Source organism: Triticum aestivum, chromosome 5D (genome assembly GCF_018294505.1).
Source record: "Triticum aestivum cultivar Chinese Spring chromosome 5D, IWGSC CS RefSeq v2.1, whole genome shotgun sequence".
Classification (NCBI taxonomy): Eukaryota; Viridiplantae; Streptophyta; class Magnoliopsida; order Poales; family Poaceae; genus Triticum; species Triticum aestivum.
This window is the reverse complement of record NC_057808.1, coordinates 469,725,608-469,749,514: the sequence shown is the minus strand read 5'-3', so window position 1 is coordinate 469,749,514 and position 23,907 is coordinate 469,725,608.

The following is a 23,907-nucleotide window of genomic DNA, read 5'->3' as shown; positions in this document are numbered from 1 at the left end:
AAATGGTGAGAACCCTTCCTCGAATAAGACCGGTAAAAACTACAACACCGAAAACGCAATAGAAGAGGCATGTGAACTCCGTTTTCGATGAACTCGAGCTTGTCATCAAGATGAACATAAGCTCTAAGACTCACAAAGAGAACCAAACAAGAACCAAGAAACATGATGCAAGGATGCAATGGTTTGAGCTCTCTACTAACGATACGATCAAGCTACCAACTTGAGAGCCCCCCTTGATAGTACGACAAACGATCCTATAACCCGGTCTCCCAACCACCACAATGAGACCGGTAAAATAGAAAACCTATCAAGGGCAAACCTTTGCCTTGCACATGATCCACTTGAGCTAGATGATGACGATCTTGTCCTCCTTAAGATGGACCACCTTTCTTGATTGCGTTGGGTCGATGGAGACTAGATGATTGCTCCCCCATACTCCACAATGGGTGAGCCACTCTTCGGCACATCTTCACAAGTCCATTGACACCACAATTGATGGCAAGCTTCAAGAACTTGATCTCTTCGTGATGCTCCACCTGAACTTGCACACGGCAATCTTGATGACGATCACCACTTGATGTCATCCATTCCATGGGTTGTATGATATCTTCCTCTTGATGCAAGCCCATGGACACGTACCTAACCCCACATAGAACTCTCACATAGACCATGGGTTAGTACACAAAGTGCAATGGACAATGCTTACCATACCATGGGATCACTTGATCCCTCTCGGTACATCTTTTCCGCTTTGTGAGTTGATCAACTTGATTCACTCTTGACTTAGTCTTGATCAACCTTGAATCTTTCCAACTCTCTTCGTTTGGATGATGTCTTGAAGGTAAACATGAATGATCACACAATCTTCTTCTTCAAGACATGCTTGCAATAAGCTCAACACTCACATGACCAATGTTTGGATAATTCCTTAATAGCACCTTGGTCAACACATAAACTCCTTGAAACCAACACATGGACTTCAAGAAATGCCTATGGACAAATCCTTCAAATATAACTCAATGCAACCATTAGTCCATAGAGAATGTCATCTATTACCAAAACCACACAAGGGGGCACCGCATGTCCTTTCAATCTCCCCGATTTTGGTAATTGATGACAATCACTTTCAAGAGAGTTTATATAAGGAATTATGCATCACCATGCCATGCAACAACCAATAATGCATGCATAGGAGATGCGTATGCTTAGGAACAAACCAAAGCCATAAGAGACAACTCTCTGAACTTCTCCACAAAACTCTCTGAAACTTCTCCCCCATTGGCATCGATTGCCAAAATGGGCGAAAAGCTTAGAAGGCCAATATAAATTGTGGTCCTCCATAAATTGTGTATTTCTCAACAAGTGAGTGGAACGCAACACACATATCCAAAGGTAAATACTTGGAGGAACACAAACTATATTGAGGCACAAAGATAGAAAAAGAATGATATGCCACAAAGACATAAAAAAGAGAGAAACAAGCAATCAAGCAATCAAAAGATACCATTTGAAGCAAGCAAACAAAGGATATCAATTGAACCAACTAGACCAAAGATCCTATGAGCCACATGAATAAGGATATTACGATATGAGTAAAGGAGTGTTCTAAAGAAAACTAGAGGAGCTCCCCATGATTTGTGCACACATAAGAATTTTTATATTTGGATACAAAGTGCACAAAATAGGATCATAGCTCCCCCAAAATCAATAGAAACTTGATAATCCAATTGACTTGGCTTGAGGCAATATGAATGATGAAGACCCCTTAATTCTTCAGAATGTAGCTAAGTCTCCAATGCCCTCCAACAACACCTATTGATCAAGTTTGAGCTTGTTGGTCCCCAACAAAGTTGGTCCTAAGAGGTTAGTCACAATAGGCTTCGCAACCCAAATGGTTCTTTTCTTGAGACCACTTTGAGTACCAACAAACTTGGCAAACACATTGCCAACCTTATCCTTCCCAAGAGAATAGATATTATCAATAATAATTGGGTTGGATAAGTTACCACTAGTGCATGAAGAAGCGAGGTGACCTTTCTCACGACATAAGTAGCAACATCTACTCTTCACTTTCTTTTCACTTGATTTCTCAACTTGAGAAGCATTAGCTTGAGTATTCTTGGGAAGAGGCATTTCTTCAACTTGTGGTTGAGCATGAGATTGAACTTGTGGCCGCTTCCCTTGTTGCTTGTCACTAATGGCCTTCTTCTTCAATGGGCAAGATCTCACATGATGCCCTTCAATTTTTGACTTGAAGCAAACAATCTTGGTCGAATTCTTGACTTGTTCTTGGCCCTTCTTCTTGTTCATCTTGGACTTCTTCTTCTTATTGGAGTTGAATCCAAGTCCACCTTTGTCATTGGGGGGTTTTTGCACACTCAAGATATTGTTGAGTGTGGATTTCCCTTCATGACTCTTTTCCAAGTATTTCTTCAAAGAAGTGACTTGGGCCTTGACCTCTTTGATTTCCTCTACATGGTTAGTCTCAACACAAGTACTAGAGGAAGTATAAGCTTCATCGTTAGAGCAACAAGGCAAGGAAAGCAATTCATCACATGATGTACCAACATTGTGAGTAGATGGATTACAAGTACCAGCACATGGAAATATAGTATTTTGAAGAGAAGTGGTGCTAGTATCCACATGAGGCTCACTAGATGTTACCTTAGCAATCATGTCCTCATGATCTATCTTTAGCACATTATGGGATACTAGAAGATCATCATGAGAGATTGAGATCTTTTCATGACTTTCTTCCAATTTCCCATAATTACTAGATAGCAACTCAAGTTGACTCCGAAGCTCAACATTCTCCTTCAAAATGGATGCTTCAAAAGTAATAGCGTTAGTAGCACAAGCATCATCAATAATAGCAAGAGGAGAAGGCAACTTGGCAAGCTCTTTTGAATATGAAGCTTTAAGTTGTGCATGAGACTCGGTGAGTTTGATGATCTCACTCTTAATGACTCTTGAGCAATTTTCGAGGTGCCCAAAGTCCTCAAGAAGTTTAGCATGCACAACTTCAAGCTTCTCATTTTTAGTTTCAAAAACATTGGCCACCTTAAGAGCTCTATCATGAGATTCCTTCACTCTAGATAATTCTAGAGCAAAAGTCTCCTCAAGAGATTCCTTGGTGGTTTATTCAAGTTAAAGAGCTTGAGAGAGGTCCGCAATCTCATTAGCGTAATCACGCTCATGACCTTCCGTTTTATCAATGGTGGCCTCATGCTCCTCAAGACGAGATTCCAACTCATCAATATATTTCTTGCCCTCAATAGCAATAGACATGATTTCCATGAAGTTGGAACGAGCAATTTTATTCTTAAGAAGAGCTTTAAAAATCGTTTCCCCCTTAATTTTTAAGGAGGCAACATCATCATTATCTTCATCATAATCAACATCATCATCACTCTTGCCATCATCAATATCATCACAAGATATATTGGGATTCAAAGTGGGAGATACCTTTGAAGCCTTGGCCATAAGGCAAAATGCAATAGATGATGATGTAGGATCCCTTGAAGCACCATTCAAGACCACATCTTGTTCCATGGAGTGTTGGGTTTCCTCTACATTGTTAGCACAACAACTCGAGGAAATACATGCATTTTTATTATGGCAACAAGATATAGCAAGCATATCATCATGAGATTTAGTCAAGCAATTTCTACATGATATGCAAGGACTATCAACACAAGCATGTGAAACATGTAAGGTGCTCGAAGTGTTAAAGTCCAAAGAGAGACCATTGCAATAAGATAATTATGAAGGATCACCAAGAACAAGCACACTATCATCATTGCAATGATCAACACTACTCACCATAGCATTACCTTGTGGCAATCCACATGTAGGTGAAGTAGAAGAAGTTGAGAAGGCAACACGACCGGAGGTGGAGGGAGAACAATCATCCCCACAAATATTGGACACACCATATTTTTCTTGAAGCTTTGTCCACAACTCATGAGCATCCCAGAACGGCATGAGTTGAAATATAACTACATTGCTCAAAGCATCGAAAAGCACATTAGAAGCTTAAGCATTGAGATAAGAGTTTTTCTCATCCTCTAAAGATAATCTTTGGGGATCCTTTGGAGGAGAAAAACCCATATCTACAATTCTCTCTAAATTTGGGTCCATGACCCTAAAGAGATTAAGCATGCGAATTACCCAAACATCAAAATTTCTGCCATCGAAACTAAGAGTGTCAGAGAATCCTAAACCCTAGTCGACATCTTTACTCTTTAGGCGGTAAAGCTTAATAAAGAGAAACCTGGCTCTGATACCAATTGAAAGATCGTGGATGTCGCCTAGAGGGGGGGGGGGTGAATAGGAGCTTTAAAATAATTACGGCTGAGACTTGAACAAATGCGGAATAAACCTAGCGGTTAATTTGTCAAGCACAAAACCTACAACAAATAGGCTCACCTATGTGCACCAACAACTTATGCTAAGCAAGAAAAACTACTTAGGTGATAGCAAGATATATGACAAGAAACTATATGGCTATCACAAAGTAAAGTGCATAAGTAAAGGGCTCGGGTAAGAGATAAACGAGGCACGTGGAGACGACGATGTATCCCAAAGTTCACACCCTTGCGGATGCTAATCTTCGTTTGGAGCGGTGTGGAGGCACAATGCTCCCCAAGAAGCCACTAGGGCCACCGTAATCTCCTCACGCCCTCGCACAATGCAAGATGCCGTGATTCCACTAAGGGACCCTTGAGGGCGGTCACCGAACCCGTACAGATGGCAACCCTTGGGGGCGGTCACTGAACCCGTACACTTTGGCAACCCTTGGGGGCGGTCACCGGTACCCGTCAAATTGCTCGGGGCAATCTCCACAACCTAATTGGAGACCCCGACGCTTGCCCGGAGCTTTACACCACAATGATTGAGCTCCGAACACCACCAACCGTCTAGGGCGCCCAAGCACCCAAGAGGAACAAGCTCAAGGGTACCAAGCACCCAAGAGTAATAAGCTTCTCAACTTGTAACTTCCACGTATCACCATGGAGAACTCAAACCGATGCACCAAATGCAAAGGCAAGGGCACACGGAGTGCCCAAGTCCTTCTCTCTCAAATCTCACCGAAGCAACTAATGCTAGGGAGGAAAATGAGAGGAAGAACAAGAAGGAGAACACCAAGAACTCGAAGAACTAGATCCAAAGGGGTTCCCCTCACATAGAGGAGAAAGTGATTGGTGGAAATGTGGATCTAGATCTCCTCTCTCTTTTCCCTCAAAAACTCGCAAGAATCCATGGAGGGATTGAGAGTTAGCAAGCTCGAAGAAGGTCAACAATGGGGGAAGAACACGAGCTCAAGGGATAACGTTCATTGGGGAAGAAGACCCCCTTTTATAGGTGGGGAAAAATCCAAGCGTTATGGGTAGCGGTACTGCTGCTTGCGAGCGGTACTGAAAAAATACATCCATGCCTACCACCGCTGGACTTGTGACGAGTTTTTGGTCCGGAGCGGAAGTAGCCATGGTAGTACCGCTCCAAGCGTTAGTACCGCTCCCAAGAGCGGTAGTAAAAAATTACATCTGCTCCTGTCCGCGGTAGTACCGCTGCAACCTTTTCAGAATACCAAAACTACCACAACTTCTGCAAACGGACTCCGAATTCGACGAAACTAGGTTTGTTGGAAAGCTAGCAACAAGGGCTAACAGAATCTTGATAGAAATAACAATAAGAAGCAAATTAGAAAAGTCCTAAGAGAAAATGGTGAGAACTCTTCCTCGAATAAGACCAGTAAAAACTACAACACCGAAAACGCAATAGAAGAGGCATGTCAACTCCGTTTTTGATGAACTCGAGCTTGTCATCAAGATGAACATAAGCTCTAAGACTCACAAAGAGAACCAAACAAGAACCAAGAAACATGATGCAAGGTTGCAATGGTTTGAGCTCTCTACTAACGATACGATCAAGCTACCAACTTGAGAGCCCTCCTTGGTAGTACGACAAACGATCCTATAACCCGGTCTCCCAACTACCACCATGAGACTGGTAAAATAGAAAACCTATCAAGGGCAAACCTTTGCCTTGCACATGATCCACTTGAGCTAGATGATGACGATCTTGTCCTCCTTAAGGTGGACCACCTTTCTTGATTTCGTTGGGTCGATGGAGACTAGATGATTGCTCCCCATACTCCACTATGGGTGAGCCACTCTTCGGCACATCTTCAAAAGTCCATTGAGACCACAATGGATGGCAAGCTTCAAGAACTTGAACTCTTTGTGATGCTCCACCTGAACTTGCCCACGGCAATCTTGATGACGATCACCACTTGATGTCATCCTTTCCATGGGTTGTATGATATCTTCCTCTTGACGCAAGCCCATGGACACGTACCTAACCCCACATAGACCATGGTTTAGTACACAAAGTGCAATGGACAATGCTTACCATACCATGGGATCACTTGGTCCCTCTCGGTACATCTTTTACGCTTTGTGAGTTGATCAACTTGATTCACTCTTGACTTACTCTTGATCAACCTTGAATCTTTCCAACTCTCTTCGTTTGGATGATGTCTTGAAGGTAAACATGAATGATCACACAATCTTCTTCTTCAAGACATGCTTGCAATAAGCTCGACACTCACATGACCAATCTTTGGATAATTCCTTAATAGCGCCTTGGTCAACACATAAACTCCTTGAAACCAACACATGGACTTCAAGAAATGCCTATGGACAAATCCTTCAAATATAACTCAATGCAACCATTAGTCCATAGAGAATGTCATCAATTACCAAAACCACACATGGGGGCACCACATGTCCTTTCAAACTCCAATGGCGGAACAGGTATGTTTTAAACCTGTTTCTTTAACTGGTTTGCTGTTGTAACTTGCTCTATGTTGATTTCAGTTTCAATTGAATAAACAGTTATGTTCTCATGTCATGCACATTACAAGTGTTGTTATTGCTCTATAGTTTCCCACACTTATATTCTGTCTATTCTGCTTTGTCTTGAATAAATATTATTTGAACTGTGTCTCTATCTTGATTTGGCAACCACAACTAGAATGATATAGACCCTAAAGTGACCATGGTACATAGATATATGTTTGTTTCATGCTGTTATCCTGTCCACTTTACTACTGAACTGATTTACCAAAATGAGTTTCATATACAACATGGTAAACCTGTGATGTGTCTGCTTGTTTCTCTTTTAGAATGCGGACAAAATATTGGAGAACAGTACCCCGTTATGCAATGGTAGAGGAAGTAATGCAGATAAGGTTCAAGATAGCGAGACATCCCTGTCGGTCTCCAAGAAAGCTGATAAAAACTATCTTGACGACAGTGAGAGAACCCAAAAGTCATGTCTTGATGTAGTGTTCGAGTTACTGGCCACTACTGCTGGCACAAGCTCTTCGAACTCGCTGCTTGAATCAGTTCGTCTTCTTGAGTCTCAACTTCAAGTTGAAAGACATCGATCAGATGTGCTGTGACAGGAAGCTGAAGGACTGAGGAAGTCCCTGCAGGATTCAGATGCATACTTTCTGGTGCAACAACAAGCGTTGGAGGATTTAAGCGCCAAACAAGAGAAAGTTAATAAGCTTGCTAAGCATCTTGCCAGCATTATGGGTACCCAGGATATTGTTTCTTGAGCTCTTCTGAAGTAGTTTCAGCTCTAGACTTGTTTTGCTATGGCATTTATTTGCACTGGTCGCCAACTTTGACAACCAGTGTATATGATATGCTGCTTTGTTCCCTATATTTGCACTGGTGGCGAACTTTGATGCCCAGTGGATGTAATATGTGTAATAGCCGTGATAGCCTAGCGTAAGTTGCTTGCTTATTTATTTCCTTGCTATCTTGTTTATTTGTTTGCTTGTAGTCAGTGCAGTTCTTTTTCCGTGGTTTGCTAGTGGCCGCAATAACCTATTTTTTAAAACTAAGCCACAATAACCATGGGCTACGTATTTACTGTAGTTACCATGGGCCTCCTACGGACCTTATAAAGAATGGGCTTTCTAAGGGCCGTAAAAACAATGGGCCTTCTACGGGCCGTAGCATCAATGGGCCTTCTACGGGCCGTATGATCGATAGGCCAAACATGGGCCAATAACAAACCACATTATGGGCCGTAAACGGGCTAGATTTGTAATCGTCCGTTCATGGCCTGACAATAACGCGTCATCGTTAATCGACCCTTTTTTATGACGCTATGAAAACGGCACAATGGATTAACGGGCCGCAAATGGGCCGATTGTAACCACGGGCTGAATTAGGCCCACAAGCAGAAAAGGCTAGTAATGGGCAGTAAGTAACCGAATGCTGGAAATGAGCCCAAGAATAAAATGGGCCCTGAGAAGGCCGAAAGATAACATGGGTTGGAAATGGCCCAATTGAATAATGGGCCGTTGATGGGTATAAAGCGGTACACTGTTCATTGTGGGCCAGATTCACCATGGGCTGTTAATGGGCCAGGAGTTACAAATGGCCTCGTATGGGCCGAAAGACATCATGGGCCATACATGGGCCGGAAGTTACAACGGGTTGCAATCATATTGGACGGCCCAGATGAAGCTACTGGGCTTAATTCTGATAGGCGTAACGGGTCGTGAGTTAGCGGGCCGTAAATGGGCTATATACGAACAGGCCATTAACAGGCTGTCCGTGGGCCGGCCCATTACCTTTTGACCAAGTTAAACAGGCCGGCCTTTTCACCGGAATGGGCCTCTGTTGGGCCGTGCCACATGTCAACGTATCATAGGTGCCTCCTGTCCAATGAATGGATGACATCTGTCCCAACGGTGAGCCAACAAGTGTTTCGTCCAGCCAATGAGAATTTTAGACGTGGAAAATCCTCATTGGTCCGGGCTGTTAGCGGGTTATCGGATCCAAAACCAGACCCGATAGCTTAACGGCGACCCGTTACGGTGGATGCCACGTGTCGGTCACCCTTGACGAAAGCACTTCCATGACGCGCCATTTATCGTCATGGAAGTGGACACTTCCGTGATGATAATTTTGGTAATGTCATGGAACACTTCTACGACAGCATAGGTATGACTATCTTGATTCTGTCATAAAATCGTCATGGATGTACATACATGACAGAAAACGTGACCTACTGTGACAAACACGTATCATCATGGAAGTGTATTTTTTTGTAGTGTACCTGTCCTCCAGTACAATAGCAAGTTCGATTCCTCTCATTTGATCAACCATTCGTCGTGTCAAAAATGCAGAGGGGGATGCAAGGAGCACAAGGCCTGCACAACCAAGCAAGTGGCAACATGGACTTGTACATGGAACATCCCAAGCGCAAGCAGAGCTGCACTGAGCCTGTACAACAAGCTAGCGTAAGTCCATGCATTTCATTTAATTTGTACTGGCCTGCGTGTATGATTTGTGTGTAGTGGCGGATCCACAAATTCAAGTTACCAGGGGCGAAAATTTAACTTAAAAAATACGAAGGCACTTGCACCCCGGAAATCAACATAACTTGAGAAACGTGAAGCTACATGCACTTTGAAAACCAGCTAATGATCCAAAGTAGTTCCAGATTATAAAACACTAAATGATGTAAGCACCAAAAAACACAAAATGCAACCTGGTGTAAAAGGACTACTAACATGGACTGTACCTGCTTGAGTTATTCGTTCTCTGGCCGAAAATATCCAAGTGTAATTGCACCTATAACCAGTGCGCAAACTGCATATCAATATATCTATCCTGCACAAGTATGCCAATAGTTTCAAACAACAGAATACAAAAGTATTTATGCTAGGTTGTCATGATACGGGGACTTTCTGGTAGATGGCCTCGGCGTTTCCTCAAGCCATGAAAATGTACTATAATTTTCTTGTCATCAATTCTTGCAAATCTCTATCTCTCTCTCAACATAGCAGATCATCATTTGACACTAAATCCTTCAATGGGAGCTTGCAAAATGCTTGCATTAGATCCCTCATTAGACACTATATGTTCATCACCAAGAGCATGTAAAATGTTTGCATCAAATCCTTCATTAGCAGTCTGCTCATTAGACACTTCAGGCTCAAGAACAACATGAGCTTGTATGTTTGCACCGGAAGCTTGATTAGACACATCAGGTTCAGTCAGTTCAATATTGATTGGGGGAGTTATAAAATAAGCAGAAATTGGTTTCATTTTCTTATAGATTCCCTACATACAAGCAGTTTTACAACACCGTCGGGTTTAACTATTGGCCAGAAATTGAACAGTTGAATTAGATATAATCAAGGATGTGGTGTACCTGCTCGTTGCGCATGCTGCTCTTGCAAACTGCAACTGTCGGTTTGCGCAAGCTCGATGCCATGCATGTGCTGTCATCACTGCCACCCACGCAGACTACACCCAGGGTTGGATCTTCATCTTCTTGTCCTTCCATTCGCTTGAAGCCCGGCAACTGGCGTCCAACGAGGGCATGAGAAAGCACTGTGTTGGTCTATCCAGCAGTGGCTAGGTTAGGAGTGAACCAGACTGGAGGCTGGAGCGAACGAATTGGGGATTTTTCCTGCTATCGATCAATATGGGAGGCGCTCGTTTGGGCCGCGAGCCTGCTATAGGGCCGGCCTTGCACTTACGTTATTGGCCCATCCAAATTGAAACGGTTTTATTCATTTTTTACATTGCCTACTCGTGCGCTAGGACGAATAAAACTAGCCTGGGCCAACCTGGACGACTCAAACTAGGTGCACACTTTCCAGCCACCCGAGGCGGTGATGACTGCTAGAACTACATCGGTATTTCTCCAAATAGGAAGGGATGATGCAGCACAGCAATGGTAGGTATTTCCCTCAGTGATGAGACCAAGGTTATCGAACCAGTAGGAGAACCACGCAACTCTACGTGAACGGCACCTGCACACAAAAAAAAAATACTCGCAACCCAATGTATTAAAGGGGTTGTCAATCCCTTTCGGTTAACGGCGCCAGAAATTGGCAAGAGGACATGAGAAAGTTCTAATAAGTTGATAGCTAGATCACTAAATAAAATAAAGTGCAACAAGGTATTTTTGTATTTTTGGTTTAATAGATCTGAAAATAAAAGCAAATAAAAATAGATCGCAAAGGCAAATATAATTAAGAAGAGACCCGGGGGTCGTAGATTTCAGTTGTGGCTTCTCTCGAGAAAAAATAGCAAATGGTGGGTGAACAAATTACTGTTGGGCAATTGATAGAACTTCAAATAATCATGATGATATCCAGGCAATGATCATTATATAGGCATCACGTCCAAGATTAGTAGACCGACTCCTGCCTGCATCTATTACTATTACTCCACACATTGACCGCTATCTTGCATGCATCTAGTGTATTAAGTTCATGGAAAAACGGAGTAATGCAATAAGAACGATGACATGATGTAGACAAGATCTATTTATATAGAAATAGACCCCATCTTGTTATCCTTAATGGCAATGATACATATGTGTCGGTTCCCGTTCTGTTACTGGGGTCAAGCACCGTAAGATCGAACCCATCACAAAGCACGTCTTCCCATTGCAAGATAAATAGATCAAGTTGGCCAAGAAAAACCCAAATATTAGAGAAGAAATACGAGGCTATAAGCAATCATGCACATAAGAGATTCAAAGAAGACTCAAATAACTTTCATGGATTAAAAGATAGATCTGATCATAAACTAAAAGTTCATCAGATCCCAACAAACACACCGCAAAAAGAGTTACATCATATGGATCTCCAAGAGACCATTGTATTGAGAATCAAAAGAGAGAGAGGAACCATCTAGCTACTAACTACGAACCCATAGGTCTACAAAGAACTACTCACGCATCATCGGAGAGGCACCAATGGGCATGATGAACTCCTCCATGATGGTGTCTAGATTGATCTGGTGTTTCTGGAACTTGCGGCGGCTGGAATTTGTTTTTGTCGACTCCCCTAGGGTTTCTGGAATATTGGGGTATTTATAGAGCAAAGAGGCGTTGCGGGAGGCCACCGAGGTGGGCACAACCCACCTGGGCACGCCCTGGTGGGTTGTGCCCTCCTCGGGGTACCCCTCAGGTACTTTCTTGGCCCACTGGATGTCTTCTGGTCCAAAAAAATCCACAAAAAGTTTCGCTGCGTTTGGACTCCATTTGATATTGATTTCCTGCGTTGTAAAAAACATGCAGAAAACAACAACTCGCACTGGGCACTATGTTAATAGGTTAGTACCAAAAAATGATATAAAATGACTATAAAATGATTGTAAAACATCCAAGAATGATAATATAACAGCATGGAATAATCAAAAATTATAGATGCGTTGGAGACGTATCAGCATCCCCAAGCTTAATTCCTGCTCGTCCTCGAGTAGGTAAATGATAAAAACAGAATTTTTGATGTGGAATGCTGCCTAACATGTTCATCACATATTCTTTTCTTTGTAGCATGGACATTTGGACTTTTATATGGTTCAAAGCAATAGTCTAGTTTTGACATGAGACTTAAATACTGAAGCATATCAACAAGCAACCATGTCTTTCAAAATATCAACGCTAAAATAAGTTATCCCTAGCCCATTATGCTCAGTCATTGATCCATTCATGAAACACACTCGCATATTAGCTACACCCAATGCTCAAGTACGATCATAGTGCCCCTTAGTTGGTGCTTTATAAGAGAAGATCGAGAGTCAGATTAAAGAGTAAAATTTGCATAAAGTAAAAGAAAGATCCTTCGCAGAGGAAAGTAGGGATTTGTAGAGGTGCCAGAGCTCAAAGCGAAAATTATAGAGATAAAAACATTTTGGGAGGCATGCTTTTCCTGTCAACGAGAACGATCGAGTAGTTCCCAATACTTTCCATGCTAGATATATCATAGGCGGTTCCCAAACAGAAATTAAAGTTTATTCCTTTTTCCACCATACTTTCACTTTCCATGGCTAACCGTATCCACGGGTGCCTTCCATACCAACATTTTCCAAGGAATTTATTATTTTACAACATAAAGTCAATTCATTTCTCATTTTGGGACTGGGCATCCCTAATACCTTTGCCTTACTCTCGTGCAATGACAAGTGCATAAACACTCATCGTGAGAATAACATATCTAGCATGGAAATATATTAGCCACCCCCTACCATTTCATGAGCGGTACGAGCACACAAAAGAGAAGTTTATTTTATAAATTAGAGATGGCACATGAAAATTTGCTTAGAACGGCACGGAAATACCACATATAGGTAGGTATAGTGGACTCATGTGGCAAAACTGTTTTAAAGGATTTTGGATGCACAAGTAGTGATCATACTTAGTGCAAAATGAAGGCTAGCAAAAGATTGAGAAGCGACCAACCAAGAAACAAAAAATCTCATAAGCGAGCATTAAGCATAATTAACACCGAATAATGCACCACAAGTAGGGTGTAATTTCGTTGCATAACTATTGACTTTCGTGCTTGCATAGGGAATCACAACCCTTAACACCAATATTCTTACTAAAGCATAATTACTCATCAACATGACTAACCTATCACATCATCATATCTCAAAACTATTACAAAGAATCAAGTTTATTTTGTCCAATGGTCTTCATGAATGTTTTTATTATATACTCCTTGGATATCTATCACTTTGGAACTATTTTTCATGTGTTGCTTTTGATAAGCTCAAACAAATATAAGTGAAGATCATGAGCATAATGTTTCTTTCTCTGAAATTAATTTAAGTGAAGCAAGAGAAAATTTCTTAAATTTTTTACTAACTCTCAAATAAATCTAAGTGAAGCATGAGAGCATTTCTTCAAAAAAAACACAGCACACCGTGCTAAAAAATATATAAGTGAAGCACTAGAGCAATTCCATAGCTCATAAAGATTTAAGTGAAGCATAGAGAGCAATTTTAACAAGTCATGGCATAGTTTTGGCTCTCTCAAATAGGTGTGTCCAGCAAGGATTCATGACTTAAAACAAAAAGCAAAACAAGCAAAGACTCATATCATACAAGACGCTCCAAGCAAAACTCATAGTATGTGACGAATAAAAATATAGTTCCGAGTAAAATACGGATGGTCGTTAGAAGAAAGAGGGAATGCCACTCGGGCATCCCCAAGCTTAGTTGCTTACTTCTCTTTGTATAATATCTTGGGATGCCATGGGCATCCCCAAGCTTAGGCTCTTCTTACTCCTTATTCCTTCATCCATCGTAACATCACCCAAAACTTGAAAACTTCAATCACACAAAACTCAACAAAACCTTCGTGAGATCCGTTAGTATAAGAAAACGAATCACCACTATAAGTATTGTTGCAAACCCATTCATATTTTATTTTTGCATTATATCTACTGTATTCCAACTTTTCTATGCCAAAGAAAACCATAGAATCATCAAAACAAGCACACAACGCAAAGAAAACAGAATCTGTCAAAAACAGAACAGTCTGTAGCAATCTGAGAACTTAGAATACTTATGTAATTCAAAAAATTCTGAAAAATTAGGAAAGCGTGGGCAATTTGTATATAAATCTTGTGTAAAAATTCAGAATAAAAGCACGTTTCTGTGATTTATTAAAATTATTTTTCTGGGCGCAAAAGTTTCTGTTTTTCAGCAAGATCAAATCAACTATCACCCAACAAGATCCTAAAGGCTTTGCTTGGCACAAACACTAAGTTAAACCACAAAAACACTTCTAACAAGAGGCATAATTGGGTATTTTATTGAAAAAAACAAGAAAACCAAAAAGCAAAAAGATACAAGTTGGGTTGCCTCCTAACAAGCGCTATCGTTTTACGCCCCTAGCTAGGCATAAGGCATGGATCTAACTATTGTCATTTTTGGTTCTAGATCCATAAGATGCCCTCATGATTGATTCATATGGTGGCCTAATTCTTGTTCTAGGGAAGTGTTCGATACGCTTCCTTAGTGGAAATTGAAATATAATATTCCCTTCTTTCATATCAATCACGGCACCAATAGTACGTAAAAACGGTCTACCAAGAATAATTGGACAAGACGGATTGCAATCAATATCAAGAACAATAAAATCTATGGGCACATAATTCCTATTTGCAAGAATAAGAACATCATTAATTCTTCCCATAGGCTTTTTAATAGTAGAATCCGCCAAGTGCAAATTTAAAGAACATTCTTCAATATCGGTAAGACCAAGCACAACACATAAAGATTTCGGTATTGTAGAAACACTAGCACCCAAGTCACATAAAGCAAAACACTTTTATCAATTTTCTCAACAAGATTTTCACCCTCCGAATTATCGGGACGCCTTCTAGCTAAAGTTGACTCTTCTCCAGTCCCTTTATCATCAATTTTAATTTTACTAAACAAGGAATCAATAGAAGAAACACCAATCATTGTAAGATCTTCATCACTTTTATGAAAGCAATCACGAGAAAATTCTTTTTCTAAAAAATCTCTTCTAGCTCTAAGCATAGCGGCTCTTTTCTTACTTTCATCCATAGAAACATAAGGAGCTTTAATTGATTCCTCAACCTTAGGCACAAAATATTTATCTTGAGATTTTCTGCATGATGAGAAATTCTATCAACACTTCTAGACAAATCATCAATCTTATTCAACTTTTCTTCCATTGTAGCATTGAGAACTTTTTGAGTATTGATAAATTCTTTAATATTATTCTCAAGATTAGAGGTGTTCCTATTATTATTATTATTATTATTATAAGAAGGATTACCATAGGAATTACCATACTTATTAGAGGAATTACTAGGAAAAGGCCTAGGATTAAAATTACCTCTATAAGCATTGTTATTGAAATTATTTCGAGAGATGAAATTCACATCTATGGCATCACTATTTTTCTCAATCAAAGTAGACAAAGGAACATCATTAAAATCAATATGAGCACTTTTATTAGCAACCAATTTCATAAGAGCATCAACTTTTCACTCAAAGAAGAAATTTCTTCAACCGAATTAAATTTTTTACTAGTAGGATCTCTTTCGGTATGCCATTGTGAATAATTTGCCATGATAATATCAAGCAATTTCGTGCCTTCACCCAAAGTAATTTCCATAAAAGTACCACCCACGGAGGAATCTAAAAGATTACGAGAAACAAAATCCAACCCCGCATAAATTTTTTGTATGATAATCCAAAGATTTAACCCATGAGTTGGGCAATTCCTTAGCATCCATTTCATCCTTTCCCAAGATTGTGCAACATGCTCATGTTCAAGTTGCTTGAAATTCATGATCTAGGTTCTAAGGGAAATAATTTTTGCGGGCGAAAATACTTAGTAATAAAAGCGTCCCTGCACTTATCGCAAGATTCAATACTATTGCGAGGCAAAGAAGAAAACCAAATTTTTGCACGATCTCGCAAAGAAAACGGAAATAATTTCAACTTCACCACATCATTGTCCACATCTTTTTTCTTTTTCATATCGCATAATTCCACAAATGTGTTAAGATGGGATGCGGCATCCTCATTAGGAGTACCAGAAAATTGATCTTTCGTAACAAGATTCAACAAAGCAGTATTAATATCGCAAGACTCTGCACTAGTGGTAGAATGAGCAATCGGAGTGCTAATAAAATCATTGTTGGAGAAATCACACAACTTGGTGTTCTCTTGAGTCATTATGACTACGCAACAAGATTGCACACAAAAACAGATCCGGCAAGAAAACGGCGAACGAAAAAGAGGGTGAATAAAATGGAAAAAATTTGTGAAGCGGGGGAGACGAAAACGAGAGGTAAATGGCAAATAATGTAAATTGTAAGGAGATGAGATTTATGATTAGGAACCTGGGAGATGTTGATGATGTCTCTCTGGCAACAGCGCCAGAAATTCCTTTTGATGACTGGTAGAACTACGTCGGTATTTCCCCAAAGAGGAGGGGATGATGTAGCACAACAACGGTAGGAATTTCCGTCAGTGATGAGACCAAGGTTATCGAACCAGTAGGAGAACCACGCAACACTATGTGAATGGCCCCTGCACACAAATAACAAATACTCGCAACCCGATGTATTAAAGGTTAACGGCGCCAGAAATTGGCAAGACGACGTGAGAAAGTAGTAATAAGTTGATAGATAGATCGGCAAATAAAATAAACTGCAGCAAGGTATTTTTTATTTTTGGTTTAATAGATCTGAAAATAAAAGCAAATAAAAATAGATCGCAAAGGCAAATATAATAAAGAAGAGACCCGGGGGCCGTAGATTTCACTAGTGGCTTCTCTCGAGAAAAATAGCAAACGGTGGGTGAACAAATTACTGTTGGGCAATTGATAGAACTTCAAATAATCATGACGGTATCCAGGCAATGATCATTATATAGGCATCACGTCAAAGATTAGTAGACCGACTCCTACCTACATCTACTACTATTACTCCACACATCGACCGCTATCCAACATGCATCTAGTGTATTAAGTTCATGGAAAAATGGAGTAATGGAATAAGAACGATGACATGATGTAGACAAGATCTATTTATGTAGAAATTGACCCCATCTTGTTATCCTTAATGGCAACGATACATACATCGGTTCCCTTCTGTCACTCGGATTAAACACCATAAGATCGAACCCATCACAAAGCACCTCTTCCCATTGCAAGATAAATAGATCAAGTTGGCCAAACAAAACCCAAATATCGGAGAAGAAATACGAGGCTATAAGCAATCATGCATATAAGAGATTCAAAGAAGACTCAAATAACTTTCATGGATAAAAAGATAGATCTGATCATAAACTCAAAGTTCATCGGATCCCAACACACACCGCAAAAAGATTTACATCATATGGATCTCCAAGAGACCATTGTATTGAGAATCAAAAGAGAGAGAGGAAGCCATTTAGCTACTAACTACGGACCCGTAGGTCTACAAAGAACTACTCACGCATCATCGGAGAGGCACCAATGGGCATGATGAACCCCTCCGTGATGGTGTCTAGATTGGATCTGGTGTTTCTGGAACTTGCGGCGGCTAGAATTGATTTTTGTCGACTCCCCTAGGGTTTCTGGAATATTGGGGTATTTATAGAGCAAAGAGGCGGTGCGGGAGGCCACCAAGGTGGGCTCAACCCACCTGGGCGCGCCAGGGGGCCCAGGCGTGCCCTGGTGGGTTGTGCCCTCCTCGGGGCACCCCTCAAGTACTTTCTTGGCCCACTGGATGTCTTCTGGTCCAAAAAAAATCCAAAAAAGGTTTCACTGCATTTGGACTCCGTTTGATATTGATTTCCTGCGATGTAAAAAACTTGCAGAAAACAGCAGCTGGCACTAGGCACTATGTCAATAGGTTAGTACCAAAAAATGATATAAAATGACTATAAAATGATTGTAAAACATCCAAGAATGATAATATAACAGCATGGAATAATAAAAACTTATAGATACGTTGGAGACGTATCAGGCGGCCGCCCATACCAGCCCCTACGGTGGCGTCGCCCCTTTTTGCGTGTATGATTGGGGTAGTGAAAAATTCCAGTGGCGCTTTTGACTTACCCACAGAATGGTTGAATTGCTTGTTTCTATGAACCGAATTTTCCAATAATGTGAAGGATGCCAGACTTTTCATCCTATTGTAGATTGCTTAGATCTCGATATGCCAAATGTAATCGCATGAACAATAAAGTAAAAGCCAGTGTGATGTGTGTTGGGGATATGACTATTAGATATGACCCGCCCAGGAGGGTCCGGGTCATCCTTATGGCGGTTCATTACAATGAAGCCCAAGAGTATATTAAGATGGCAGTTCATAGACAGGCTTGTTAGAGGGCCTAAACCCGTAGGCGGTTTATGGCCCATAAATATAAACTGCCATGTACATGTAAACTTGTGTTGTAAGGTATGTAAGATAAGTCACCGAGCCGGACACGTTGTATAAGCCGGCCGGGACTCTGTAAGCTGTAGGGCGTCAACCCGTGTATATAAGGGGACGACCCGGCAGTGGCTTTGGGGAAGAGACAACAAGTCGAGAGCCAGGAAAAGCGTATTTGCTCCCTGGTCATCAAAACCCTAGCAATACCACCTCAACTGGAGTAGGCCTTTACCTTCACCGCAAGAGCCGAACCAGTATAAACTCCTCGTGTCCTTTGTCTCGTTTTAACCCCTTTAAGCTAACCTCGTCGCAATGGTTCCACAACTAAGTCCTTCCATGAGGACATCTGCCGTGACACTTCCACGACAGTTGGCGCCCATCGTGGCTCGCGTACGACGGTTTTGAGTTCTTGAAGGCAGCTTCGAAGGGATCAAGGGATACGCTGTGGGACGGATGACCAAGAGTCATCGCAGCAAGCTCTACATCGACGATGCAGGCTGGGGCCCCGAGGCCGGCTCAATTGAGTACGGGTATCGGGTCCCCTTCGGTGGAATCCACGTCTTCATCGGCAAGATCGAGGAACCGGGCCCTGAGCCGGACATCTGCACCGACATCATCGAGACGGCTTGGCGGGTCAGTTCGCCCGCCGGCTCAAGTTTTGTTAGATCTGTTAGACGATCTGGTGACCCTGATGGAAGTGGAGGTAACCGCAGACAACCAGGAACAGCATAAGGTGGATGTGGCTAAATTACGTGATGAGATAACACAAGCTAAGGCGGAATTGGCAGCGGAAAACGCTAGGATGGCTGCAGAGCTGGCTGTCTTAAACGCCCAGGCACAGAGAATTCAAGCAGATTCATACAGGCTTATGGTAGATCAGAACGCTTCGAACGACGTCTTGAGGAGAAAACGCCAGAGTCGTCTGCCTTCGATCTATGAGTCAAGGAATCTCTTCAACACACCCGGAGTGGGGGCTAGTAACCTGCCGATGATAAACCCGATGGTTGAGGCACCGGGGGGTGGAGCGTCAGGTCAGCCGCGCATAACAGGTTCTCCGCATATGAATAATACCCGACCTCAGCACGTAGTGACGCCGCCAGGTCATTACTCTGCCCCTCTGGATAACATGATCGTTGCGGCTACGCGAGTGGCTCTGCCAGTCGAGGGCGAAACTCTTGCAGCGGTTGAAACCCGGAGGGCTAGTAAACTTCTTCAAATGGCTTTGGTGTAGCAGCAGGCTTATTCCTCTAGTCGTGACCGGATTCATGCGACCCCTCGTCCAAGCCGGAGCTCCAGCCGGCACATTGACTCGCCAGCAGTTCCGAGCACAGAACGGCATCGTAACCGACCTCATGGTCATGACCCGGCACGCTGGGTGGCCGAGATGGCAGCTCAACTGGCGGCTCATCAGCACGCGCCGGTTTACCCGGCAGGTTCAGTTGAAGCGGGTGTAACGTCTAGAGCTTTCGGTGTGCCGTGTCTAACGGCGACTATACGGAACGAGCGCTTGCCATACGACTTCAAAGGCCCTCGCAAGGTGCCCAATTACACAGCGGATCAGCCCGCTGAGGCCTGGGTTGAGAGTTATGAGATGACTATGGAGATGTTGGACATTAGCGAGGCTGCGTACGCCAAGTACTTCACCATGATGCTGGAAGGGACGGCTCGTACCTAGTTGAACGGGCTGTCGGCTAATTCCATCGGGTCATGGGCGGAGTTGAAGGCCCGGTTCATCCAGAATTTCAAAGATACATGCAAGCAGCCCATGTCGATTGTGGATCTGGTTTCTTGTGTTCAAGCGGAGGGTGAGTCAACAACCAGCTGGGTACGCCGGGTTTCAACTATCACACATTCTTCAGATAACATAAACGTCGGTTCAGCGATTCTAATGTTAGAGAAAAATTGTCGTTTTACTCCACTCAAGCAAAAGCTTGGACGGCTCAAGCATCATTGTGATGACATGGGTACCCTAATGGCGGCTCTTGTTAAGTACGCCGAATCTGATGGTACCAAGGACCCCGAATCTGAGGATGAAAGGTCGGGAAAGGGAAAGAAGAGTAGCGGCGAGAAGGGACAGCAGTATAACCCTACCAATCAGAGCGGCAACGGTAAAGCGTAAGGCTGATGACTTTGTGGCAAACACCGGGGCACGCAATTATGGCCCGTGCCGTAAGGGGCCGCCGGCTCAAGGACCCAGGTTTGACCTTGATGCATTGTTAAATCAGCCATGTCCAAAGCATGGAACGGATCAGAGGCCGGCTACCCATACGTGGAGAGATTGCATCATAATGAGAAGCTTTCGGGAGTCCATCCAACGCAACCCCGGCCCAAACGGCGGTTCAGGTTCCGGTTCTCATGGTCCGTGTCATTGAGGCGGTGGTTCAAGTTCAGGGTTTCAAGGCCACGGTAACCAAGGTGGTTACAATCAGCAGAGTAATCTGGGGAATCAACAGCAGCAACAATCTCGGGAATCAACAGAATAAACAGAGCAACCCGAAGCAGTTGAATAGTGGACAGTACCACGTCTTCACCACTAGTTTGTGTAAGCGGGATCAGAAGCTTCGTAAGAGGGCAGTCAATGATGTCGAGCCGGCAGTACCACATTATTTGCGGTGGTCGGAGCAGCCTATAGTGTGGAGTCATGAGGATCACCCGCCTCGGGTTGATAATCCGGGTCAGCTGGCTCTTGTGGTGGCGCCTTAGGTTGGGGGCTATAAGTTCACTAAGGTACTCATGGATGGAGGTAACAACATTAACATCCTATATTATGAGACCTTCCGTCGCATGGGACTGACAGATAAGAATCTTAAGCCGTCAAACACTGTCTTACATGGTGTGGTGCCGAGTAAGTCAGCCTACCCGGTGGGTAAAATATCTTTGGATGTTGACTTTGAAGATGAGCATGATTCCAGGTCTGAAACCTTAACCTTCGAAGTGGTCAAGATCAAGAGCCCTTACCATGCTCTGATTGGGCGGCCGGCTTATGCTAAGTTCATGGCGAGGCCTTGCTATGTTTACTTGCAGCTTAAGATGCCGGGTTAAAAAGGCACCATCACATTGTGCACGGGAGTCACAAGGTGGCCCTGGAGTGTGAAGAAGGAGATGCGACTTATGCTGAATCGGTTTGTGTAGTGGAGGGTTGAAATTTTACAAGGATAATGTTGACCCGGCAGACATGACGTCCTTGAAAAAGCCAACCACGGAGCATGATCCATCGCTCAAATTTAAATCAGCGGACGACACCAAAATGGTTGACTTCATCCCTGGCGATTCATCAAAGCAGTTCTGTATCAGTGCTAATCTGGATCTGAAATAGGAAAGCGCGCTCATCGAGTTCATCCGTGAGAACCGGACATCTTTGCATGGAAGCCTTCAGACATGCCGGGTGTACTGAGGGAACTCGCTGAGCATACTCTTAATATTGATCCAAAGTTTAAGTCGGTCAAGCAATTTCTTCGCCGATTTAATGAGGAGAGGCGGAAGGCCATCGGCGAGGAAGTGGCCCGGCTCTTGGCGGCCGGGTTTATCGTTGAAGTTTTTCATCCTGAGTGGTTGGCTAACCCGGTGCTAGTACTCAAGAAGAATGGTACTTGGCGGATGTGTGTGGATTACAGGGACTTGAACAAGGCTTGTCCGGCTAATCCATTTGCTCTCCCTCGTATTGATCAAATCATTGATGCTACAGCGGGTTGTGAGCGTTTGAGTTTTTTGGATGCTTATTCTGGTTATCATCAGATCAAGATGGCAGTTAAGTACTAGGAGAAGACAACCTTCATTACTCCGTTTGGAGCCTTCTGCTATGTGTCTATGCCTTTTGGGCTAAAGAGTGCCAAGGCGACTTATCAGCGGTGTGTGCAAAATTGTCTTCACAATCAGATTGGGCGCAATGTTCATGCTTATGTAGATGACATTGTGGTGAAGTCAAGAGAGAAGGAGACCCTGATTGATGATTTGAGGGTGACCTTTGACAATCTCCGGGTCTACAAGATGATGCTTAACCCGAATAAATGTGTCTTTGGTGTGCCAGCAGGCAAGCTCTTGGGTTTCCTGGTTTCTAACAGGGGCATTGAAGCTAACCCGGAGAAGATCAAAGCCATTACTTCTTTGGCTAAGCTGGCGTGTGTTAACTATGTTCAACGTCTGGCGGGTCGTATTGCGGCTCTAAGCCGTTTCATAAGCCGGCTGGGTGAGAAGGCTATTCCTCTGTATCAGATGATGAAGAAAACAGATCACTTTGTTTGGAGTGATGCTGCTAATCAAGCGTTTGAGGATCTGAAAGAACAGTTGGCTGAGCCACCAGTGCTTGCTACCCCTATTGATAAAGAGCCTCTGTTGTTATATGTGGCTGCTAATAGTCGGGCTGTCAGGGCAGCCATTGTGGTGGAAAGGAAAGAGGCAGGCAAGGAACACCCAGTTCAACGGCCGGTTTATTATATCAGTGAGGTGCTTATTGAGTCTAAGGAGAGATATCCACACTGGCAGAAGCTGATGTATGGGGTCTTCATGGCAAGCCGGAAGCTTAAGCAATACTTTCAGGGTCATCCCATCACTGTGGTTAGTTCTGCTCCTTTAGGAGACATCATCCAAAACAGGGAAGCCACAGGCCGGGTTGCCAAATGGGCCATTGAACTTGGACCTCACGGTTTGAAGTATGTGCAGCGTACGGCCATCAAATCCCAAGCACTTGTAGATTTCATCAATGATTGGACAGAGTTACATGCACCTGAGGAAAAGCCGGATAACACGTATTGGACTATTCACTTTGATGGATCCAGACAGTTGGAGGGTGAGGGAGTCCTGGACTAAGGGGTCCTCGGGCGTCCGGCCTGTTATCCATGGGCCGGACTGATGGGCTGTGAAGACGTGAAGGCCGAAGACTGTACCCGTGTCCGGATTGGACTCTCCTTAGCGTGGAAAGCAAGCTTGGCGATCTACTATGAAGATTCCTTCTTATGTAACCGACCCTATGTAACCCTAGATCCCTCCGGTGCTTATATAAACCGGGGGGCATAGTCCGGATAGGACACATTCATTACCATAGTCATATAGGCTAGGCTTTTAGGGTTTAGCCATTACGATCTCGTGGTAGATCAACTCTTGTAACACTCATATTCATCAAGATCAATCAAGCAAGAAGTAGGGTATTACCTCCATAGAGAGGGCCC